The sequence below is a fragment of the Solanum lycopersicum genome, chromosome 1, assembly GCF_036512215.1.
Source record: "Solanum lycopersicum chromosome 1, SLM_r2.1".
NCBI classification, from domain to species: Eukaryota; Viridiplantae; Streptophyta; class Magnoliopsida; order Solanales; family Solanaceae; genus Solanum; species Solanum lycopersicum.
In genome coordinates this window covers 59782948-59809408 of record NC_090800.1, presented here as the reverse complement: position 1 = coordinate 59809408, position 26461 = coordinate 59782948, and the positions used below count along the sequence as shown (strand labels likewise).

The 26461-nt window shown below is 32.2% G+C and overlaps 1 long non-coding RNA gene across 9 annotated transcripts; it reads right to left on the bottom strand.

The window, feature by feature from the left end:
- Positions 1–1508: 1508 nt before the first annotated feature.
- On the bottom strand, positions 1509–25288 carry LOC101249202 (uncharacterized). 9 transcript variants are annotated; one of them, XR_011221149.1, is made up of 6 exons: positions 25000–25241; positions 24410–24516; positions 18440–18548; positions 14901–14972; positions 14306–14427; positions 6290–6513 (listed from the first exon to the last, which is right to left on the bottom strand). It is a non-coding gene; the product is annotated as an uncharacterized lncRNA (long non-coding RNA). The 9 variants fall into 9 exon arrangements; XR_011221150.1 differs by having other exon boundaries at positions 14306–14423; XR_011221152.1 differs by lacking the exon at positions 18440–18548 and adding an exon at positions 11770–11944 and having other exon boundaries at positions 14306–14423; positions 25000–25238.
- Between the last annotated feature and the right edge of the window lie 1173 nt (positions 25289–26461).

Below are 26461 nucleotides of genomic sequence, written 5' to 3'. Positions count from 1 at the left end.
TTAAGTTTGAAGTCAAACATCAAGGAAAGATCAATATATTCGAAAACTAGTCGTCTATGTACTTGTGTGTGTGTAGTGTGCCTTTGAATGTTTCATGAGTTTTTTGGTGTCTATATTGATAGGAGGGGTACGTAAGACATAGATGAGAATGTCTAGGGGTTTAGCACCCAAGTAATACTCCACCAAGGACCCACAAGGGGCCCTAGAGGAGGACCCTATCTCTTAGCCAAGATGTTGTCTTGCATTGTCAAACAATGACCACAAGAGACAACCAGTCAACCTTGGGAGTAGATTGGACCTTCACGGCTTGAAACATGGTTAGTATCTTGCCCAAATAATGGACCCCAATGACGGGGCGTCATTCCTTCTTCAGCCAGTAGATGATATGGTGTCATTTTTCCTACAAATTCCTACTGCAACTCGGCCAAGTTAGTGGTGATATGGTAATTCAGCCCAAGTCTTTTAAAATGTAAGTACCGTTGTTTTAGGTATATTTAGGTACTTATAGAGTATTAAAGTTATACCGATATTTTAGGTAAATTCAGGTACTTTTAGAGTATTAAAGTTATTAAACCCTCTTTTAGACCCTAACACGTAAATCAAAACCCTTTCCTCCAAAAGTTCTCTCCGAAAATCCCCCATCGAATCTCAAGGTCAAGATCGAGCTAGGATGGTGGATTATAAAAGAGTTATTCTTCAAGGTACGGGAGTTCTTTATCTAAGGATTTCTATCACCTTATATCCAATTACTAAGTGATTTCAAAGATTTCAAAGTTGATGAAAAATTTCAATTTCTACTCTAAGTCATGGGTTCTTGCATGAAACATTTTCGATTGATTAGATATCATACAATTGATGTTAAATTTATGTTTTCAATGAAAATCTCCATGTACCCTTGATCTTCTGAAATCTCTAAATTTGGCTTATGAATGGTTTAATTGTTTATGATATAATGATGATAGAATTGAGTTTAGATTTGTTGTTATGTTGATTTCTATGGTTAATTATCTAATCATATTGTGAATTGTTGGAGATGTTAAAGAATGGTGATCTTGGATTTTGGATGAAGGTAAGTTGAGCTAATTTTCTTAGTTAAAGTAAAACTGAAATAAAATTGCTATTGATTTGTATGGTCCATTTATGGTGCATGTGCTTATGAGTTGTATATGATGATGATCATAGCCATGTCGGTGTTATTATGCTAATTTGCTGGTATCGTGTTAGGGTTCATGTGAAGGTATAAAGAGAAGTTGATTATTTGAAGTAATGTGACTATATGTAAGGTGTTATGGCTTATATGAATGCATAAAGTGAAGGATGATATCACTATGGGTGCTCATGTGATGTCTATATGATCTAGAATGAGTGATATAATATTACGTGTCTTCTTTAATTGATGATATGTGATAATGATGGACTAAGAAGTGTCCTTTCACGACCCAAAATACACCCATGAAATTTGGGCATCCTTCAAGTCAGAACATGGCGTACTTGGCTGCTCGGAGGTCTTGTACAAACCCTTAGAAATCATTTATTCCATATATACGAAAAGTAGCGTGGAATCAGAACTTTTCTTGCAAAACATAATGTGGAATCTATGACATAATGAGTACAATAGTCTTGGGTAAAAGCCCATGAAAATTCTAACATAGAAAAGAACATAAAAACATCATAGTGGTGGTGTCCTCGGATGCTATGAGGACTCACAAATCTTCACTTCTTGAAAGCCTTGGAAACTTTACCCTTGAAAGCAACTCAATCTACTCAATACCTTACATTGGATTAGAATGTAGGCAAAATATGCGTTAGTAGGAAATGTACAAAGTATATAAACTATCATATTATAGCATACAATATCTCAAAGGATTAGTTAATAATAGACATAATCGTAAGTGATAAAACATACGCATAACATGAATAACATAAGAATAATGAAGCATCATAAATCAAATAAGAGTTCAGACTTAACTCATTGTCCTTCTTACACAAATGAACTACTTCACAAGTCACCCCCAAGTATACTTGTGCAAAACTAGGGTAGCATCCTACACAACTACCAAAGATTAGTACATCTATTTGGTCATTCTTGATCCTAATGCAATATCATTATTAAGACCTAGATCCATCATAAAATATGAGCATTATGCCCCTAGTCAACCTCAAATTACACTTGTGCAATGCATGTGAAGCATCCCATTCTACCTCATACACTAAGCATATCTTGAATTAACCCTATTCCCTTTCATTTTAGCTTGGGAGTCCTTACTTAATATTAACAAGGAACTATAGTCATATGTCAATTATGTCATGGAATGAAACTATATTCACTATCCAAGCTATGCATACAGATCATAGGGGTCATGTCATAGGTAGCTTCAAGTCATACTTATGTAATGTATGGATAACATCTCATACTACCATCAACACTAAGTATTTATCTAGACTAACCTATCCAATCTAACTTAGCTTGAAACCATGTCTATTATTATCAAGTTACTATCATGATAGACCTACTACCATGGAAAGCATCTCATCATACTAACCAAGATAACTAAGGAAGGATACAACCATCCTACCCACCATGAAACCAATTCTATAGATGCACGCTATTCCATATGGGATCATGAACCCTCAACCCTAAGATATCATGAGAAACTAATCCCAAGCTAATTAATTTTATCATTAAATGAACCTAGCATGCAAGTCAAGCTAACATTAAGAAAGTATAGGCCTTTCCCCTAAAGCTAACATTAAATTTTTGTGGCCAAACTAAGTCAAGCTATCATGATCAAGCATCCTAGCATCACAAGCCCAAGCTAAACATGTGAGAGTTTATCTTCACCATCCCAAGCAACGATGAAGTTCATCACCTCAAGGTATAATGAGTGATTCAACTCATGCTTCCATAAGATTCAACATCTCAAGATACCATTAGTATTTAAACCCAAGCATCCTTGAGATTGACTATCTGAAGCTATCCTGGAGATCTACCATCTCAAACTATCATTCCTTGGTATTGTTTAACCAATTCTATTGCCCAAGAAGTTAGCATACAATCCATCTTTAAGCTAATATATCCCATTATGTCTTAATTCATTTTAGGTTATTAGGTCAACATAGAGTCCATCTATGTGATAGAACTTGCTTCTCCTATTATATGCATGTCTAAGTGTATAAGAAAACATCATCATAATCCCTTCATAATGACTTCACCCCCAAAGCCCTAGCATCAATTTCATACCTGCCCATAAACGATTGGTAACTTAAATTCATCATTATCTATATTTAATTACATGCTTACTTCAATCAATTAGATGATTAGAAGGTAAGTCTAGGCATACATGATCACATAGGTTCAATTAAAACTTTAAAAGTCAATACAAACCTAGATAAATTAGACCTAGTTCAATTTACATATAGGTGATTCAATTATGATCAAATAGCATACAATAACATTGAATTACGAAGATCAACTTAGAACATTCATCTAGCCTCTAATGGCCTTAAATCACCATGATCACCTTCAACATCAATTACTACAATTCACCATGAAAACCTCATTAAAACATCAAATAATCATCATATGAACATAATTTAATGCTACCCACTAGATTAGGATCACAATCAAGTCTTGCCAACAACGCAATCACAACCCATCCTAGATTGGGGTATTTTGAATCCATAATTGTGGAAAACTAGGGGGACTCCATGAATGTTATAATACATGTATGAATAATCTTCACATACCTTATATTAGATTCTTGAACCCATCTTGAACCTTGGTGAATATTTCTTGAATCTACCTCCAATTTCTCTTCTTCTTCAATGGTGGTTTTAGCCGGTGTATAGGAGAGAAAGGTTATAATTTGATAATAGTGTCTAAATGGATATTGTACTACTTTATACACTTAAAATTCTTAAAATAAACATCAATATTAATTCCTAAAGTTCCATAAAGACCCCTGCAATTAATGGATAATTTATCCAATTCTAATTTGACTTATAAATGACGCGACCAAATCTTGGAGGTCACTACACATCGCGCAAGAATTTTCAATTCTTGGTTCTGGAAATTTTTGATACATAATGGTTCGCGATGTCCTTCCATATCAGGGAAAAAATTCCCATCTTAGTGCAGGCCGCGCTACGCGCAGCTACCTCTAATTCTTTGCTGGCGCGGCAGCTTGCTTAGACCATGTTTGGGTCCTCCTTGGGGACCTTAAATTTAGATCTTTTATATGTGAGTCTATGTATAGGAAAAATCAATACTCAATTTCACCATCAAATTATACCCCAAAACTCCACGATTAAACACTAAGACACACTAGTTCCACCTCGACTAGTTTCCGGACGCCTTTGACGTTCTTGGATGTTTGACCTCAAAACAAATCCAAAATTTAAAAATTTACTCTAAACAGTATTATTAGTCATTTTAAGACCTTATAAGTTCATGAAAAACTCATGTTAGGCTCTATCTTGACCTAGTTCAATTTAAGGGGTGTTACAATATCCCATACTTGGGAAACATTTGTCCTCGAATGACACCTAATTACACATTTCATAAAGGACCAACTCTAGAATAGTATCCTATTATATATGAATTATATGTAAATGAACATATTCAAATAAAGGAAACAATTCAATTCTAAGATAATCATAACTACACATAATCATATAAAGACCTTATGAAAAGGGCTCTGTATCCCCCACTTGGGAATAAGTTACACATGTCTCCTTAACATCATATCATTTGTATTAAGAGAAGGAAAATCATAAAGCATGTCATAATCATAAAAAATTCTTAAAAAATTTATAAATCATTAAAGAAACACATACTGGAGAGGGACAAAAGGATATCATTCTTGATCACCCTTAGATAGGAGAGCATATAACATATTCCTCTTTGGAAAACCATCTTCCACTTGATTAGTCACAACATGATTGCCTTATCTTACATTATATTTTGCCTTAGGGAAACCTTTCATCATATGACCACTCTCACCATACCCATCGCAACCATATCTATCGGACAAGTACCTAACCTCGTGTTTCTTACCACACCTAGTGCAAGTAGGTCGGGAATACTCATTACTCTTCTCATACCTAGGAGTACTAGATGAGTCATGACCTGAAGACTTATGATGATTCTTAGAATGACCATGTCTATCGGGCCCTTAACATTATATCCTTACTCTCTTCATGTCCTTCTTAAACTTAGACTCTTCTATTTGTTGAGCAAACAACATTAGTTTGGAGATATCTATATCATCTACAAGCATTGCCATATGAAACTCTTCCTCAACTAATCGTACACCCCCGTCCTGAACCGATTCATAAAGTCTCTAGACTTTGCTACCAACCTTCGAGCATATTTAGAAAGCATTCTCCTTAATACTCAACTTTCCTTGTTTGAGGTTTATGAATTCCCCCAACTTAGCCTCTCTCAATTCCCTAGGAAAGAACCTATCAAGGAAAGTCTACTTAAAATTATCCCACTCTCTAGGACCCGCCCTTACTGGCGTAGAATCATTCCATTGGTCATACCAAAATTGAGCTACATCTTTCACTTGGTAAGCGGCTAACTCCCCTTTCTCCCTACAAGTCAAACCCATAATAGCAAGAGTCTTATACACCTCATATATGAACCCATTTGGATCATCCTCTACCTTGGATCCACTAAGTTCCGGATGGGTCATCCTCAAGAACTGTCTAATTCTATAAGCACAGATTCCCCCTATAGGTTTAGCCACCACTCCCTGTTGGCTTGGACCGTCAAGGCTTGAGCTAACAAATTTATAGAAATCTTTAATTCCTCTAGAGTAACATTCTCCACTAGAAAAGCATTAGGAACTTGGGGAGGAACTTGATTCCCTTGGGGAGGAACCTCTTGATTCTCAATTCCATCTCTATCCCTTCGAGCATTAGCCCTAGTGGTAGCAAATCATAGGTTACGTTAGAAGGAAGTCTTACTCAAGCCAAACACTATAGCATGACTTGAATAATGAACAAGTGAATATTTCTTAAGCATCTTGTAGTCTCCCACTCATAGATGTTTCACGACTTACACCAATGAATAAGACTCTACTAGATGTGGTTTTGACATATCCTAAGACCATTTCCTAACCTTATGCTCTGATATTATGCTTGTCACGACCCAATGTACACCCTAGAATATAGGGCATCCTTCAAGTGGGAACACGACGTACTTGACCTCTCGGAGGTCTTGTGAAAGACCTTAGAAATCATTCACTGCATAAATACGAAAAGTAGGGCAGAATTAAAAGTTCTCTTTCAAAACATAATGCGGAATTATTTTATAAAAGTTCTAACATATTTCTATAAAACCATCTATAGAATCATGACTACAATAGTCTTGGGTCACAAACCATAAAAATTGAACATAAAAGACATCATCGTGGTGGTGTCCTCGGATGCTATAAGGAATCACCACTCTTCACTTCTTGAAAGCCTTGGAAAATCTACCCTTGAAAGCAACTCAATCTCCTCAAGACCCTACATTGGATTAGAATGTAGGCAAAATATATGGAAACAATCATATTATAGCATAAGATATCTCAAAGGTTATCCAATATTAGACATAATCATAAGACATAAAGCATAAGCATAACATGAATAACATAAGCATAATGAAGCATCATAAATGGTATAAGATTTCGTACATAACTCATTGTCCTTCATACTAAAATGTCCTACTTGACTACTCACCTCCAAGTATACTTTTGCAAAACTAAGGTAGCATCCCATACTACTATAAAATCATAGTACATGTTTTTGGTAATTCTTGATCATAATCCACTATCATAATTAGAACCTAGATTCTTCATAACATATGAGCACTATACCCCAACACCACCTCAAAACAAACTTGTGTGATACATGTTAAGCATAACATTGTACCTCACACACCAAGCATATATTGAAGTCACCCTATTCCTTTAATTTTATCTTAGGAGTATCTAGTAAACCTACTTTATATTGACAAGGAACTATCATCTTGAGTCAATCCTGTCATGAAATGCAACTATCATCACTATCCAAGCTAAGCATACATACCATAGGGGTCATGTCATAGGTAGCTACAAGTCATACTTGTGAAATGTATGGATAGCATACCATACTACCATCCAAACTAAATATTTCTCTAGACTAACATAATCCAAGCTAACTTATCTTATAACCTTGTCCATTAAGCTCAAATTACTATCATAATATACCTACTACCATAAAAAGTATGTCATCATACTTACAAAGTTAACTAAAGAAGGATACAACCATCCTAATCACCATGCAACCAATCATATAGATACAAGCTATCCAATAGTGGAGTATGAATCCTCACTCCTAAACTATCATTAGAAGCTAATCTCGTTAATTCAGGTAATGAAATCACAACCCATCCTAGATTGGGTATTTTGGATTTACAATTTTGGTAAACTAGGGGGGACTCCATGAATAGAAGAATACATTGATGACTAAAATTCACATAAATTATGTTAGATCCTTAACCCCAGCTTGAAAACTTAGTAAATTCGTCCTAAAGCTGCCTCCAATTTCTCTTCTTCTTCAATGGTAGATTAGGGAGAATTTTGTGAGAGAAAGGTTTTGATTTGGAGTTTAATGTATAAATGTCTATTTTAATAATTTTATATACTTCAAATACCAAAAATAACCACAAATAATTAATCTCTAAAGTTCCCAAAAGACCCATGCACTTAATGGACATTTTAACCAATTCTAATTTGAATAAAAGATGACGAGGCCAAATCTTTGAGGTCACTACGCATCGCAGAGGCATTTTCAATTCTTGGTTCTTAAAAAATTTGAGACAGAATGATTCGTGATTTACTCGCAACTTAGGTAAAAACTTTCCCATACCAATGCAGGCTACGGGACGCGCAGCTACTGCCAATTCTTTGCTAGTGTGGCAGCTTGCTTGGACCATGTTTGGGTCCTCCTTGGGGACCCTTAGGCTGGTCCTAGGGGCGTCGTTCTCAGACTTTTCAATCCTTTACATGTCATAATAAATTTTACCCTCAAAACATACCCCAAAACTCACTACAAAATACTATGAAACACTAGTTCAACCTCGACTAGTTTTCGAACGTCTTAGACGTTCTTTGTTGTTTGACTCCATAACACTCCCAAATATTACACACTTCATCTTAAGACTATTATTAGTCATTTAAAGACCTTATAATATCATTACACACTCATGTTAGGCTCTATATTTCCCTAATTCAATTTTGGGTGTGTTACATGTCCTTATTGAATGATGTAGCATCTTGTGTTGGTAGAATTAGTTGTCCGCACTAGGTACTTGAAGGTTATTTACTATGTTATATGAAAAATGTTGTGTCTATATTGTTAGACTTATTTCCTTCTGATTGATACATGAAAATTTTGTGAAGGTGATCTCTTAACTTGGTAGAAATTGGCACCCTTGCCATGTATGTGAATGGACGCATAATTCAATAAAAGTCTAGAATCAGTAGACTTATAGTGGTTACCTTATATGAAAGACTTGTATGAAACCTTGAATATGAAAAGAAAATTAAAAATCAACAGCGCTAATAGACCTTGAGTGGTAGTCCTAGTTTACTCATTCATGGTAGGGGTACTATGAGTTTGTAAGACTAAGAAATGGTACCTTCTCGAATACCTTCACGTGTATAAATTTACTCTATGAGATAGAAAGAAAAGAACTGAGTGGTATGCTTATGGTAGTATCTCTACTAATGTATGAAACTAGAGTATAAAGAAACCCTTTATATCCCTTAACTATGTGCAAACATGGGATGAGTCTTAGTTCTACCTTTGTCAAGTAGAACACCTTCCACAGTGTGGGTTTTAGGCCACAAGATTACATACCTAGATAGTATGGTCTATTTAGTTTAATGCCTATTATCATCATATATGATGTACACTCTAGTATTGGATGGGCTCTACAACATGTATGTAGTGGAATGACTCTATCTATACATGGCAGGAGTAGCCCTTGAATATGCTAGAATAAGTTCCCTAGGTCATCCAAGACCATTATGTTAAGTCCCCTAATTTTTTTGTTGTATTTTAAATTGATTTGACCAATAATGTTAATTTTGTTAAAGCGTGTTGAATAGAGAGGTTCTTTTCTATGGTAGCTTTGAGGATTTCTTAGGTGTCCTTGAAGAGGGTGTATGGGTGGCCTTTTCATATCTTACTCAACTGACTCTTAGATTAACCTTTGATAGGGACTATAAATAATGAGAAGGCTTATTTTATGAATATGGAGTTAAGTGTTATGTGATGAAAATGAATATCCTTACTTTGGGTAGTCTAGAGGATCACCAAGGTGTTTATGAAGAGGATGTATGGGCGGCCACTTGATATCATACGTAGGTGGGTCATAGGATAAACTTTTGTAGGTTGTGGATTATTTGAATGTTTCTTATATGTGATAGTTAACTTGTATATTTATGTCGCTTAAACACTTATTGTGAAGGTTTTATCTAAATGTCATGAAATCTTGTTTTCATACTAAAAATGTCCCTTTTTCATGGTTTTTGCATGGCTTCCATTCTTAGTGAATTAAATGTTTTAACTCCTTTTACCTTTTTGACTAAACATTAGGGATTGAATTTCTTTATATTCTATGGATGATGAATAGGTTTCGAAGTGTTAATAATAATGCTTTGGTGTGTCCACATAGATTCGAGGACAAGACCCAAATGTTCATTTTTAGTGCTTATTTCAAGTGTTGTATGGGCTAAGTCCCAAATGTTGTATTCTAACGTATAGATGGTTTACTGAGACATTGTAAAGGTATAATATTTTTAAAAGTATTCTGCTTGTTTATTAATGAATGTATTCTTCATCGTGAAGAAAGATTTGAATTCTTACTTATTTTGAGTATCGTATACAATGATTGATACGTGTGGCATGAATGAGACCTTCCATAGGTCGATTACACCTTGTAACTACTAGGAGGTGCCCCTCAATTGTTACAGATCATAACATTGTTCAATTGGCGTTAATCTATGTATATCCTAAGGCAACCATATTTCTTTATCACAAATAAGGCCAGAGCGCCCCAACGTGATATAGATGGTCGAAGAAATCCTTATCTAATAGATCTTTCAATTTTTCTTTTAACCCTTCAAACTCTGTTGCTTCCATCCTATATGGAAAGATAGATCCAGGACGAGTATCTAGAAAAACTTTTATGTTGAAGTCTATCTCTCTCTCACACGGGAATCCCAGAAGATTATGTGGAAAGATTTCTGGAAACTCTTTCACTACTGGAATTGACTGAATAAGAGGTATCTCAACACTAGAGTCATAGACTAAGGGATACAGACACCCCTTACAAAGTAATTTTCTCGCCTTAATGTACGACATAAATAGACTTTTCCGCACTACTAAATTGTTTTCCACACTAAGGTTGGCTCATTTGGAAACTTTAAAATGAGTACTCGAGTTCTAGATTCAACTGAGTCATAGCTGCAAGAAGCCACTTAATACCTAGAATGACAACAAAATCTACCATGTCTAACACAACTAAATTAGTCATGGTACTTTTGTGATTGGCGAAAATGGGAAAATCACGATAGGCTCTCTCTATTACAATAGACTCACCAAGAGGTTTAAAAACACTGGATATTTCGCTAAAATGCTCAGTATAACATCAAATCACATAGAAACATATAGATTTACGAAAGATAAAATCATTCCTGGGTCTAGCAAAAAATGAACAGTAAAGTCAAAGACTTCACCGGTGACAATATCTAGTTAACCCTCTTGCTCTTGACGAGTGTTGATAGCCTATAAGAGATTTTTTCTTCCCCCGCTATTGGAAGTAGCCCCTCTAGATGCAGCTCTTTTCGGTGGAGAAACTGGAGAAGATTGGACCTTTTTCCTTGATTTCCATACCTTTCTAGTTCTCAAGACACTCCCTCAGAAAACGACTATTTTGACCACACTTAAAACAACTAGTAAAGCCCTCACAAGAAATAAGAAGTGGTTTCTGCCATTCTCACCACATGCATGAGGTCTACCATCCCTTTGTGACATACAGACTTTAAAATAGGCTGGATTAGCTCGGAAGTTCTGACTATTGTACTCACTTTTGTTCTTAGGTATAGGTGCACTCATAGATGATGGAGTAGGTCCCTTTTGCTTCTAATGTAGGGAGGACCTGTTGGCATTATTCTTTTGTTGCATGAACTTGTTTCCCAGACTTGTTGTACATAGATCATTAACAAGTCTAGGTGCCTATCCCCAATCAGCATTGCTTTTTTTCCTTCCTTTATTGACTAATGAGACAACCCAGCCAAAAATAAAATCATTATGCTCCTCATGTCAACAACCATCTCCAGATCATAGCAGGAAATTTGTGCAACAGACCGTACTCATTATTACTCATAAACGCAGGATTAAGGGTTAGAAACTCTCTTATCATTTGCTCTCACAACTCACAGCGAATGAAACGTCCCATGAGAACATTCTCAAACACAACCCAACTTACAATTGGTACATCCTCAACCCTATACTTTTTCCGTTGGGAAAATAAGACTCTAGAGATACCCTTTATTTGGTATGCATCTAGTTCCACCCTCTCAGCATCAACAACATGCAATATGTCAAAAGCTTTTTGAAGGACTTCAGCAAAGTTCTCGGGGTCCTCTGTGACACTTCAACCTGTGAATATTGGTTAATTCATCTATAAAAACATACGGATCTCTGAAGTATTATCCACTTCCTTTCAATTACCTCTATGTCTAACTTCATGAGTCGCAACTCGACGTAATATCTAGATAGTCTCACTGAATTTAGCATGGGTAATTTTTCCTTGTTGTTGCACTTCAATTGCATTTTGCAACTCTTCTTTCTGAACATATCTCTTAGTTAGACGACCTTTGACTACTCTTCATGGAGGCATAAGTCTCTGGAAATACGTACAGACACGAATTAGAGAGAAAAGGAATACGCAAAAAGTGAGAAATTCATAAATGTTATAGCCTTTTAATCATAGATGCAACGCACTTTAAACCAATGACAAAGACACTACAGAAACAGCTTCATATACTCCGTAGGACTCTTGAACTTTCTGCTCTAATATTAAGTTTTTCACTCCCCAAGCCTACACCCTAGACATGATCAACACCTAATGACTATTGTTGATCTTGAGTGAACCTTTCGCTTGTTTTACTTACTAAGAGGAAGACTTAAACACAAGATATAACTCAAGAAATTACTTAAAAGTAATACTTAGCCAAAGTGGAAATTCAAGTATCAATCATTTACAAGTGAATTGAAAAGACTAAAGAAACTAACAGTATCTGTCTATGAAGACTCTAAATTAAAGAGGGATGTTGAGATATGACCACCAATCATCCTATCAAGTGAAAACCTAAACAAATCACTTTAATGATAAATATTTCCTCCAAAATGAAGGGAGGCTCACAAAGTGACTCTGAGTTGCTCAGTCGATCAACGCTACATCGAATGTTGATCCTAGCTACTTACATCTGCATCATGATACGATGTAGGCCAATTGACATTTGTAAATGTATGATTATGCGTGTTGGATTAATAACAAAACATTGTCTTGAAAGATCATATGAAAGAAACACTTAACTTATGAATACTTAGCAGAACTCAATTAATTATAAAGCAGTTTAAAAAAAAAGTGCATAATAAAGATAAGTTGCTTTAAACCATGATGTAAGCTGTTTATGTATACAAAGATACAAAATAACAATGATATGTATGTAAAAGTACAAATAAACTAACGTCAACTCATAATTATAATCAAAGACATATCCTGCTTCCCCTGAAAGTCTGCTCGTGCAATTTATGAATGAAGTCTCATATACCCATCCATACTAGGAAGGACCTCTTGAGGAACCATGCAACTATTGTTGTGGAAGTTTCTCTAATAGACAACCATCACTTAGTATTTCTAGTCATGATACAGCGTTACTCATCCCACGTTGCTCAGTTATCGTAACCTTGCCAGAGTATAGGACCTAAAATGTCTAATGGATCCACTAGTCTTATTTGAAAAGGATTCATCTAAAAAGTATGACCCTTTTTGTATTCAGGATGGTTACATAGTTTTCATGGAGACTTGAGTTAATATTAATATTCCATCCCCATATCAGTTGTCAATACTACTACCAAAAATATACTTATCTTATATGTTTAAACGCAACTTTTCCTGTGATTCGACATTTCTGCTAAAAAATTTAGCTAAAAGGATATCTTGAAAATCTCATTTTCTTGTTTGCTTCATTTTCTAAAGCTATAATTCTTTACTGAAACTAACCTGGAGGCTCTATGGAAAATATAGTTTTTACTTTCCTTACTTCTTTAAATGTATAAACATTTTAAATTGTTTCCTTACTTTTTTAAATGTGAAAACATTTTAAATCTCTTTGGGAATACTTGGTCCTCATATACTTTTGAATAATTAACTTCAACTTTACTCTTTACTCTTTACTTAGCTTATAACTTGAGTATTAAATCATTTCTTAGGGAATACTTAGTTCCTTTATATTTCTTTCAAGGAAGAACATCAACTCTTTACTCTATACTCAACTTGAAACTTGATCCTTTAAACGAAGCTACAACGTTTAATAAAGACACTCGAAACATTAAGAAACTTTGGTTTTTTGACTTACTTCTTATCTTCTAAACTTAAGTCTTACCTTCTTTGATTTTGATCTTAAATTTCCTTGAATTGGATTATGGATTCAAGGTTCATGATCTCATTTTTATGGATTTGTTCATGATTTTTAGACGTGCCTTAAAATGGTGAATACATCACTCAGGAACTAGTACAAAAAATGGTGGGGAACGAATGGGGTGAACATGCGCCCTTGGCGCTCTAAGAGGTGTGCGCATCAGGCCCCAAACTTTTGCGAACATTTTGGGGAACTCAAGATGGAGTAGCGCCCCAAGGCATTACGACTAGAGTTGTCCTGTGGAGGCGTGGAACCCCAAGGCCCTACAGACAGGCTTTCTCAACTTTGTCCTCCATTTTTCATCTCTAACCCTCTTAACTTCCATGTTTCTTTCCCTAAACGCATAGTATCATTTACAATAATTAACCAATAGATTTAACTCAAAATAAACTCGGAAACATGAATCAGATCAACACAAGGCATCCAACAACTCAACCAACAAGAATTCAACAATGTTATTCAAGAACTTCACTTTTTATCATTCAGCCTTACTCAAACCGCTGAATTTAAATTAGTTGGTGTGTGGATGAACTGACCCAACACAAGATGATCTCACATACCTTTATAGAGATCACCCCCGATAAATTGTACAACCTGAACTTCGATGATTTGGAACGTTCTTGCTTCCTCTTCTCCTTTCTCCTCTTTTCTCCTCTTCCTTTCTCTACTCTCAAAACCCTAACTTATTTTTTAAAAGTGCAAAATGAATAAGATAAGTTTATACCCAAATTTATTACCAAAAACAAACTAATTAGGTTGGATAATAAAAGGACCAAAATACCCTCTAATATCCCGGATTGGACATTTCATTGATCTGACTGCCCAACTGCTAAAGGACATATCTCACTCATATGATATAAAAATTGCGCAAAATCGGAGACATTGGAAAGATATTACCAAGGTCTTTCCAATCATAGTAAGAACTACCTCTAAATAATCTTGAACTAGGGTTTATGGCGGTTGAAGTTGACCAAAAATTAATTTTTTCTTAACATAAGAAAATTTCCAAATTTTAATTCTTTACAAAACTGACCATTTAGAATTCTAAGCTTCTTCCTAGCTATTTCAATTTGTAAGATGTTACATATTTAATATTAATGAAGCACTATTCAAGCTCATATAAGATAAACAAGAAAACAAACAACCTTAGCATACCTTAAATCAAGCCTTCGAAATTTTATTGAACTTGAGTCATCCCTCTTTTATGAATGTTGGCTTGTTCCTAGCCTAAAACAATTTAACAAAAAACAATATACCACAATGAACAATGACCTATACATACTCAGATTTTAATCAAATCCTAACTCAATTTGATTTCTATGATCCTCTTTACAAAAACATGTGTTTTCCACCATAAAATCAAGTCAAACTCTCTCTAAGGTCACCAAACAATTTTAAGGCAAAAGAATCACAAAAATAATGCAGGGAAATGAATTAGTAATCTTTACCGAAGAATTTAGTAGAGAGTGGAGAAAATCACTCTAGTTTTATCTTACTCTTCCAATAATTAGCTTCATCGAATAATGAGTTCTTTCAGAGAGTTTCAATATAAATTTTTATTTAACTGTGCTATAGTGGCCTTATTGATTATAGTGTCTCTGTCATTGAATAAACACCCACAATGGGAGGAGTTAATCCCAGTGCAATAGCGACGTGACACCCGTTATATCTTATTGCATCAAACAAAAACTTGAAATTCTCAAAAAGTGTTTATGATGAGTCAAAGCTTATACTGATATTATGTTTCTAGTTCACCAATTTATGTCCTCAGTGATTTTGTAGGTCCATATCTTATTCTAATTTTTTTTAATTTGATCTATGAGAGTTTAAGTACAAAATGAGGACAAAAGAATGCAAAAGAATTCAAATTCACATAATATCTGAAGTGCATATTTAAAATTTTTTTAATATATCAAAATACATTATATGAATGTCGAAGCTATGATTGTAAAACATTCCATGACTTCATATTTCTTTCCTCTTTCTTAATAAATTACAGTTCCCACATTTTAACAGTTGCCTATAGATCAAGACTTTGTTGTTCAATGAGAATACTATTTTATAAAAGTTGTATAGAAACTCAACATATATGTATTCCTTCCATAAGATGTAACTATATTAGATCCTTCCGGATTTTTCGTGTATAACTATAAAATATTAGTAATTTTTTATGTATATAAATCATAATTACACATAAATACTCTATGTCTTATTTGGCTGATTCAATATTCATTTGTCGCTGCTAACACTAATGTATGTAAAGATGAGATAGTTTATTTGGTACATAATAGCAACGCAATAAGAATATGAAGCTAATGATTAAATAAGAAAAATAACAACACGTGATAGGAAGGGGAAATTTTCTTCTTCCGGGAAAAAGCATTTGATTACTATGAAATATTGTCATTCCATCGAGCATGAAAAACATCAAAAATACATCTTCTTGAATACAATTCCAACAAGGTGATGATCGATAGAGTTCCAGCGTGTTGTTATAAAACTCATTCCTAAATTATGTCAAGAAAGATTGTTTGCACAATAATATATTGGATTGAAATTTTTGGATTGGACGTATTTGTAATTATGATTTGTGTGTCTTCATTCAACTAATTTGCAACTTATTTATATTACTACTACTCTATTTTATTCATCCCGTTGAAATTACTGCATTACTTTTAATAGGTATAATATTGATAAATCATTATCCTTAAATGATGCAACAAATTGAGATAAATAAGCTACAATCTAGTGCTGACATGTTTCTTTTTAAGACCTAACGTAGTCAATGCTTTGCCTAAACATGCAAACTAAACATGGTGCAGATGATGTTGGGTTCAACACTGTGTACTTCTTGACTTATAGTGAAGAGGGTTTTGCTTTGTATATATAGTTTATGAGGTACCCGGGTTCAAAAAAGTGTGCTAAGGCTGGAAATTTTGGTAACTGAACCACCTTAGTCTTAGTGTAACCTTCTAACTTGCTTATGACAGTTCTGAAAAGTGAATCCAGAACATAATCAAACTATAAAGTTATTAATAAATGAACAACTTTTTGAACCTTCTTAAAACAGTTAGTTACACAAAGAATAAGAAGATTACATCACTGAATATTGCAACCCTAACACAATCGTTTGAACACATGTACCTCATTAACTCTTTACACAACGAAAAATCTTCTCACTCTAACGCAAGAAGCAAACAATGATGAACTCAACATCATTTATGCAGTGCTTAATTAGCATCTATTGTCTCTATCTGGCAGATTAATTGACTATGTTAGCCCTTAAAAATGAAATATATCAGTACTTGTGTGTAGCTTATTTATTTTAAATTTATGATAACATTTAACTGTTAGACTTTAAGCTTATTAAAACTATAAAAGTTAATACAATATGCTACTGAATGATGGAAAATCAGTAACAATTAAATATATTAGTTTTAGATTAGTTGAACCAAGACCCAAAAAGAATAATTAAGAAGAAAACTAATCCTTAAACTTTAATTAGCCTTAGAAAGATTGAACATATGTTTTTGCAAAAAGCCTTTCTTGACATACTATCGGAATATTTGAATAACAAGATACCATCCCATAGACCATCACCTAACAGGAATTATTGTTATATCCCTAATATTTTGAACTAACTTGCAACGTTTTGAAACTTAAAAAGCAACTTATTTATTTAAATAATTTAAAATTTTAGAGTCACCATCTATTTTAGGAAAAATATGAAACATTTTAATTAATTAATAATTAAATGTTAATATGCAAAATCAATCAGATTTAATGTGAGAGTTCATATGATCACGAAGAATAGGAATTACCACCCTTAAGAATCCACAATTGTGGGTCCCGAATGAACGCATTTTTTAATTGAGGAGCTGATGTAAATTAATTTCACAATTATACTGACATTAAATGTGTATATATAAATAATATAGAAAAACTTAAACGTGACATATTGTAAAATATTTACGGATTGTCAATAATATAGATAAGGATAGATAAAACATTCAAAAAGTATTCAAACATTTCTTTCAAATAACTTCGATGGAAAACTAGATAGTTGTAATAAACACTTAAGCAAGGTATTACAACTGCAATTATATGAATAAAAATATATAATAACAATAATAATAAATAAGCTCATTTTTTTATGTCTGAGTGAGGCCTTAAAATTGAAAAAAATAAATAAAATTCATCATCCGCCTTTGACAAAAAATTCATTATTTTTTATATTAAAAGAATCAAATGAATCATTATTATCTATAATAAGCTATAGATAATTCTTTTTAGTCACGTTACAAACAAAGTGTAACAATTTAAAATTATGGTCAACGAATGATGATTGTCTAATGAGCGATGGATAAAAGTTTCACAAACATATAACAAGTTCCAACAACAAAAACATCCTCAAAAATGTGACTGGTAGTAAATACTTAATGTTGAATACATCTAAAACAATGAAAAATAAGCAATATAAATTAGCAATTAAATAACAAACATTCACTATATAGAAAAATCATAGAAAATAAAAAAGTAACAGAATCAAATTATTGAAAAAGCAAAACTATAAAAATATAAAGAAAATGCAGATACACTATAAAAAATATATACCTTGGTAAATAAAAACACTTACCATACAAGACATGAAATACCAATAAAATATAAAAAGTGAAAGAATCATAGATACTAACAAAATTGCGCCGGAGAAAAAGTCTATAGGTAAAGTTGATTTTTCATGTAATCGCCGAATCTTTGGATCTCTTTAAAAATCTCAATCGTGTACATCACCGGAATTTTTACCTAGAACAAAAAAAACTTTAGTTGGGAGATAGGGGTAGAGGATGTTATTTGGGTCTCTTGAGTTGTGGTGGTTTAATTATATCATTAGTGGTTTTGCCGAGAAAGTTCTACAGAACAATTTTTTTTGGCGTTTTAACATGACATTTGTATTAATCGATAGATCTTGAAGAGATTTACATACCTATATTACATCCTTATGAGTTTTGTGGTGTATACCAATACAAAATGAATAATTTTTTATGTATATAAATTATAATTTCACATAAACACTCTTTGTCTCATTTTACTAATTAAAAATTAATCATATATGCAAACTCTAATGTAAGTATACATAATAACAGTGCAATAAGAGTATAAGCTAATGACTAAACAAGAAATAACAATACGTGATAGGAAGGGGAATTATTCTTCTTCCTAGATGAAAGCATTTTATTACTATGAATTTTTGCAATTCCATCGAGCATGAAAAGCTTCCAAAATACATCTTCTTGAATAGAATCCCAACAAGGTCATGATCGGTGGAATTGCAATGTGTTGTTATAAAAGTCATTTCTAAATTTTGTCAAGCAAGGTTGTTAGCAAAATCAAATATTAAATATTTTTATTGCTAATTGAAGTTTTAGGACTAGCAGTATTCTTAAATAATAACAAATCCACATATTCCTCAATATTATAGAAGATTCAGAGAAATGATAATTTCTCTAAGTAAAAGACTAAGCGAATGAAGTAAATTATTGTGGTCATTTCTCAAGAAAATCTTTTGAAAAATATGTGAACATGAAAAAATGAGTGTTAGATTTTCATAATGATGAGTACATTTGTTCTAACTAAAATGATTTTGTGTTTCTACACTCAAATGGAGAAGAAGAATATTTATTGAAATTGGTGATTCTATAACTACTTAAGTATTAAGAATAAAAAATCTTCTATTAAACTCACATATAAGAATATTAACATTATTTGACTTGATACATGAATATTAGAATTCGTGCAATTTTATTGTTGTGAAAAAGATTTTAACTTATAGAACTTTATAGATGTTGAATGTTATTCCTTTATTATAAAATATTTGAATGTGTAGGGATATGTTATTAATGTTGTGTTACATGATCCTAAAGAAAAGTATAAGAAATATATGGTCTAAGGTTCTCAATGTATGTTAATAAATGTTGCATTTACATATTGTGATAGTTAATTATTATTTGATTGGATGTTAATGTTAGAAGAGAAAAAAAATTGTTGAGGTTTTAAAAGAAGTGATCACATTATTCATGTTCTTATTGAAAATTATATTGCCTCTTGATGAATTATGTTGAAAAGTGTATTTGATAATACATGAGAGGTACTATAAGAAAATATTGAATAAGCGAATAGTTTGTTGTACAAAAGGGTACAATATATTATGAAAAAGGCAAAAGAAGTTGGTATGTATTGTGGGTGCCATAATAGAAAAACAATAAATTAGAATTTGTTATTGTGGAGTTGATTGGTGATGAGACTAAGTGGTTAAGACAACTCTTGGTGTAGATTCGAAGTGGAAAAAAATTATTTTTAATGTGACTAAATTGACTCATGTGTTTGAGATACAATTTGAAGAAGCAGCTGTGGGGAGATGAATTATTTACGAAAATAAATTATGCGTAGTCGGAGTTGAATCTGGTCAATTCACATACTAATAAAACATCAAGAGGAGTAAAGACTTTTATCATTTGATAAGATCAACAATGAGGGTAACCCAACATATGAGATTGAATATTCCATGTATTACGTTCATATGGATAATGACAAGTCATTGGTTAATCAAGTAAAAACTTTAAAGTTTTGTCCCTCCTATAATGTGTGAATATAGTGTGATAATCTGCAAAGCAAAGTGAGACAGAGTTATGGCTCTTAATCCAAGTCATATCCCTTATAGGTGGTGTATTGCTCTACAGAATACACTTGATGATTGGATCTATATGATTATAAACTGGTTTCGCTTCTATGAAATTGTCACAAATTGCTAGAGCACTCATGAATATCAGGACACATGCATGGTTTCTTAGCCCAAAACCGCGATAACAACATAGATTTTGCGAGTATGATGTGATAGAAAACACGCTAGACTTAAAAAATAATTATTTCTTTATAGAAGTTCTAGACTTCACCAAATTATTCTGTAAGTATACTTTTGTTTTATCAAAGTCTTGTTTATAGTATACGAACAGCAGATCGATGTATTAGTCTCATATGTGGAAACCAGCAAAACTTATTTGTCATTCTATTCCATATTTTATTCATGAGACATGTTGGGGACTGTTGGAAAACAATATTAATATCTCCACAATACAATATTCTTACGAACTTTCAACTCAACAAATAACTGATGCAAAATTGAATTGCCTTTAAGACAAATTTGACAGTTAGCCAAAAATTTCATTATTGACAAACATTTTGTGCACTTTTAATAGCATTGATAGACTATTAAAATTCTTTTTTCAAATCTAATGTTACACTTTGACTAACTTTCTTTATTGTCATTAACTTCTAATTATACGCCATTTATTGTCTTGTCTTCTTTGACCTTTGGAGGAACAATAGAGTTGAAATATATATTCCTATTGTGTTGTTGTTGAGAGGAGGGAAAGAAAAAGAGAGAGCAAATCAACAAATCTCATCTCTTTTTTTCTATTTTCTTGTGATGGGTTTTATATTACAGAAAATGTGTTAGTTTTTGACTCCTAGTTGTATAATAAAAGAGCTTGTTTAATCCTGGAAAAACACCCATACCGGGTGAGATATCCTTAAAAACAGTGTGTTTAGACACACATCAATCAATGAAAATTTCCAACAAGAGTTCGTGATGAAGTACAAGCCTAGAAGAGTTTGACACAAGTGTTTGTGATGAAGGTATTTTCATTAAGAATTTACAACAATATAACTTTTCATGATGAAGATATTTTCTTTAAGAATTTACAACAATCGTTTGGATATTTTATCCGGTATGGATGTATCCTCCAGGATTCAACAAGCTCTTCTAATATAAAACTATGAGCAGAAACTAACAATGATTCATTAAAATATAACATAGCACAAGAATATAGAAAGAAATAGATGAAATTTTTTGATTTGCTATCTGTTTTTTCCCTCCTCTCAACAACTACACAATAGGAATATATATACCATCTCTATTGGTCCTCCAAAGGTCAAAGAACACAAGACAATAAATGGCTTATAATTAGGAGTTAATTACAACGAAGAAAGTGAATCAATTTTCAAAGTGTAACGTTAGATTAAAAAAGAAATATTAATAGCCTATCAATGCTAATAAAAGTGGACAAAATATTTGGTCAAAATGAAACGTTTGGCAACTGTCCAATTTGTCTTAAATGCAATTCAATTTTGCATCAGTTATTTGCTGATTTTTGAGATACTAATATTTTGTTTCCAACGGATTTGTGGATCTTGATTCAAATAATTTTTAACTAATTTATATTACTATTACTCTTTTTAAGTCATGAAGCTAAAATCACCGTATTACTTCTAATAGTTGTAATATTTTTAAATAGTGACACTTGGATGATGCCACAAATTTGGATAAATAAGTTACACTCAACTACTGACATGTTTCATTTTAAGACCTAAATTAGTCAATATTTTGCCTAGACATGCTAACTAAACATTATTCAAATGACGTTGATTTCAATATTGTTTACTTCTTTGCTTATAATGAAGAGGTTTTTGCTCCGTAAACATTATTTATGAGATACGAGGGATCAATGATGGAAAATTCAGAGATGGAACCACATTATTCTTGGTGTCATCTTCTAACTTGCTTATAACGCTTCTGAAAAGTTTTTGTCCAAAACATTAAAATCACACCATAATTCTATTATGGACTAACTACGTTTAGAACCTTGTTAAAGCAATTAGTTGCAACAAGAACAAGAAGGTTCCATCACCAAATTTTGAAACCCTAGCACAATTTTTGAACATATTGACCTCATTAAGTCTTTATTATACACAGGAAAATCCACTCACTATAAGACAAGAAGCAAATAATGATGAACTCAACATCATTTTTGTTGTGCTTAATTAGTTAGCATGCATTGTCTCTGGCAGCGCAACTGAACTACATTAGGTCTTAAAAATGAAACATGTCAGCACTTGAGTGTAGCTTATTTATTTTAATTTTATAACAACATTTAAGTGTTAGAATTTAAGCTTAAGAAACCCCTAAAAGGTAATGCAATACATGCAACTGAATAAAGGAAAAGCAATAAGAAATAAACATATTAGTTTTAGATCAGTTGAACAAAATAAAAAATGCTTAATTAAAAAGAAAACTAATCCTGAAACATAAATTAGCCTTACAAAGATTAAACATATGCTTGTTCAAAAATCATTCTTAACATACTATTGGAATTTTTGAATAACAAGATATCATCCCTTAGAGCATCACCTAGCAGGAATTATTTTTATAGCCCTAATATTTTAAAATAAGTGGCAATGTCGTGGAACTAAACAACACTAATTTATTTAAATAATTTAAAATTTTAGAGGCACCATCTATTTTAGGAACAACAGGAAACATGTTAAGTAATTAATTTATAAATAACTATTAATATATGAAATCAATTAGATTCTAGGTACGGGTTCATATGATCACGAAGGAAAGGAGTTAGCAACCTTGAGAATCCACAAATATATTGTGTGTCCAGATTGAACTCATTTTTTTTATTTGAGCAAGAGATAAAAAATTAATTTCACGATTATACTAACATGTAAGATGTATACATAAATAACATAGTAAAATTTAAAAGTAAAATATAGTGAAATATTTACCGATTGTCAATAATATAGATAAATATGGATAATTCATTAAAAATGTAAGAACAAGAACAAGGAGAAGGAGAAGGAGAAGGAGAAGGAGAAGGAGAAGGAGAAGAAGAAGGAGAAGAAGAAGAATGTATCTAAGTGAGGTCTTAAAATATGGGGATAAAACAACAATCGTCATCGTCCATTGGCAAAATATGTAAAAGAATCAAATGAATCATTATTAGCAGTAATAAGCTATCTAATATTCCTTTTTTTAATTGAGGAGGAGATAAAAATTTATTTAACAATTATACTAACATGACAGATGTATACATAAATAACATAGTAAAATTCAAACGTAAAATACAGTGAAATATTTATCGGTTGTCAATAATATAGATAATTATCGAAAAATCATTAAAAATGTATTAATAAGGAGAAGAAGAAGAAGATGAAATAGAATAAGAGATAAAAGAAGAAATAAAACTTATTTGATATATATATCTAAGTGAGGTCTTTAAATATGGGGGAAAGAAAAAAAATTGTCATCGTCCATTGGCAAAATATTCCTTCAATTTATGGTAAAAGAATAAAATGAATCATTATTACAAAAAATAAGTTATCTAATATTATTGTTGATCAAATGAGAAATACAGTGCCACAATTTCAAATAATTGTCAAAGAACGATAGTAATCTAATGAGTGACTGATCAAAGTTTCACAAATAAATAACAAGTTTCAGAAACAAAAAATTTCTCAACAATGTGTCTTGTAGTAGATGATTAATGTTGAAAACATATAAAACTATGAAAAATAAGCAATATATAATAGCAACTAAATAACAAACATTCACTACATAGAAAAATGATAGAAAATAACAAAGTAACATAATCAAATTAACACAAATTAGCAAAAAAATTGCAAAAGTAAAACCATAAAAATATAAAGAAAATATAGATATGATGGGGAAAAAATGTAACTATGGTAAATTAAATACACATCTAGCATATAAGACATAAAATACAAATAAAATACAAAAGGTGAAGCAGATCAGAAATACTAACAATATTGCATTGGAGAAAAGTTTGTAGGTAAAGGTTATTTTCATGTAGTCGCTAAATCTTTGACTCTCTATCCAATTCCTTAGAGTGTACATAACTGGGATTTTGACCTGTAACAAAAAAAATACTTTAGTTGGAGGATAGGGGAAGAAGATGTTAGTTGGGTCTCTAGAATTGTGGTTGTTTGATCTCGTTAGTGGCTTTGCCGAGAAAGTTTATTAGAAAGTTTTTTGTTAGCGTTTTAACAAGAAATTTGTATCAACCGATAGATCTTGAAGAGATCTTACATACCTATGTATGTTGTGTGGGATAAATATGACTTAAACTTTTGAATTTTAAAAAGAAAGTGGCAGATCTATGGAGTTTGGTTAAGAATAGATGGAAATTATTTGTGGGTTCATGCAGAGGATGGTGAAAGGAAGAGCAGTAAATTTTGGGGTCATTTTGAGGTAGACGGATGGATAACTGGTGGCAACGAGTGCGAATAGGTTCGCTATGAAACTTATCATCAGAAATTCAGCATGAAATTTATATTAATAATCGATATTGAAGACACCTATATGCATATGTAAGTTGTATGATATGAAGATTACCTGAACTGTGCGACTTTTAAAAAAAATTCATTTCGGTGTTTGATTTTTCTCAGATCTATGAAGCTTGGCTAAGAATCAGATGAGTTGATAATTAGTTAATTCATCTAGAGTGTGAGAGGGTCAGTGGTGAAACTTTGGATCATTTATCAGATGATAGATGTAGTGTAGTGGTGATGGGCAGCGGTCCTACAGCAACAGAAAGGATGGAGAAAATTATGAAAACCTGAAATTTATATACCTCTTTGATTTGGAGAGAAGAAGAGTGTTATAAAGGCAACAAAGTCACCCTAATTAAAAACCATGGGCTTCAAAAATTAATTTTAGATATGTCAACATGGGCTAGCCCACCCCATCCGGGCTAATCCATACAAACTTTGAAATTTTACGGGGCAAGCCAAGCTAACCCATTTTTAAGTAGGCCAGAAAATGGTCGGCCAAACCCATAGGTATGTGGGCTATGAATTTTGTCGGGTCTGACCTCTTTTTAAAAATATGTTTTTTTATAATTTTTTAAATTAAAATATTATCATATATAATTAAATCTGGACAAGACAATATTACATGGTGTTAGTGTTAATACTCACTAATAAAATTCTCAAATGAAATTATCTTTATAATATTTATAAAGTTTGATTTCAAGTAAAAGAATAAATAGCCAAATTCAAATGGTAAACTATTTTTTTCCAACGATCTTAATAAAACACAAAAACTATGACAATATTTCATAGGCTACAACCAATGTTGTGATTCCATAAAAAATTTTAGGAAAATTTTAATTTATGTAGTACGTATTTTATAAACATAATTTGTTTTTAAATTTTAGTATTTCAAATACTAAACAAATATGTACTTTAGACTAAAGTTATTTTAATACTAAATTTTATATTATTATTAATTTTATTTGGCCCATGGGTTCCTATTTGTATTTCTCAAGCCCCAAAAATCGACATACTTATTCCGGCCAGACTAAAAATTTCTTTTTTAAAATTGTCTTCAAAAATCGTCGCTTAGCATTCACAACGGGCCTAGCCATATTGGTGGGTCTAATTAATTTCACTTTCTTTCAATTACATTATGTGCATTTGAATGTGTTTAGAAACTTACCTAAAACTATATAAATAAGTAATGTATAATGTTATTAATGTCAAGTACATATGTGATTCAAATAAAAATAATAATTTAGAAACTAACATTTTATTTATAGACAACACAATGTAACAAGCATAGTGGTAACAAAATGAATCAAACCGAATAGATAAAATTCCTAATATTTTTAAAAATAAGGATATTTATCGTTAAATCGTAAAAAAATATAAAAATGATTTTTACTATTTGATGAATTCAAAACATAGAGTTATTAACTTTGAAGATATCGGGTTGAAATTGGGTGTCGACAATTATCTCCAAGCAGTAGTAGTTTGGCATTTGGTGATGCTCGATGGAATTTAAATAAATCTTATAA